The sequence below is a fragment of the Empidonax traillii genome, unplaced genomic scaffold, assembly GCF_003031625.1.
Source record: "Empidonax traillii isolate 1590-97213 ecotype Southwest subspecies unplaced genomic scaffold, ASM303162v1 scaffold1128:size488575, whole genome shotgun sequence".
Classification (NCBI taxonomy): domain Eukaryota; kingdom Metazoa; phylum Chordata; class Aves; order Passeriformes; family Tyrannidae; genus Empidonax; species Empidonax traillii.
Window position 1 is genome coordinate 470,925 of NW_020956321.1, and position 1,116 is coordinate 472,040.

The window sequence follows — 1,116 nt, forward strand, 5'->3', positions numbered from 1 at the left end:
ACACTGTCCAAAAGGATGTGATGGAGGGATCAGAGATATAAAATTCCTGTCCCCTGTGGCTCCTTACAGGCATTATTAAAAGCAGGTTTTTCAAACTGATCCTGTGATGCTGAGACGCTGCTTTTTTTTCCCCATCCCGTCTCCACATTTTTCACTTCCAGATTTTCCCTTTGGCGGAAAGAAATGCCCGTGGAAAGACAGCCCTGCATCACTGTTGGTAAAATGCTGATTTTTTTCATGTCAGGCAACTTCTGTGAAACGCCAGCAGGAGGTAACACAGTGGGTGACTTTAGAAATCCATATAGAAATTGCAGTAATAGGGCTAATTACAAAAAAAAAAAATCATCACTTATCTGTGTCTCACACACAAAACCTGTGCTTTTTAGATGTACCTTTGGTCTCTGCAGGAGTCTGACTCTTTAAGTGAAGGAAAACAAACACAGGAGCAATTAGAACCCTTCTTTTTGTGGAATGCTTTCTTCCTAAGATAATCAATGCCCTGAAGACACTGTGTACAGCATATAATAATGAGAAATACACAAAAGTCCCGAGGGATTGGAATTGCACCCAAATCCCTGCTCTGCAAAGAGCACACAGCTTACTTGCAGCGTAGAAATCAGAATTTCTTGAAGGTCAGCGACCACAGGTAGAAGTTTTTTTATTAGGCAATGTTAGTTAGATTAAGGCTGGTCTAATCAAAGATGTGAGGAGTCGGCTTTGGCTCTGCTTGGCAGAGCAGAACCTGCTAATCCAAGTGCCACAGATGCTGAGACATTCCTTCACATGGCATGAGCCAAGTCCTGCATGCTGCCAAGAGCCTCCTCTGAAATTCATGGGAACTGGGAGTGTGTGGCACCTGGCAAGACCAAGCTTGCTGTAAAAACCCTTTGGAAAGGACATGATTTGCATACCAGGACCTGGTGCAGTAAACTGGCCGTGGCCTCGGCTTTACTGTTTTTCCAGCACGAGCCGACACCAGGATCGTGGTGTAGGAAAGCTTGTAAACCAGGGTGGGGAGTCTGCAGCCCGAGGATTTACAGGCTGGAATGTCATTCATACAGCCCTGGTCACGTGGCTCCCTCTTCCGTGGTTTTACAATAAAATCTTGGCTGATGT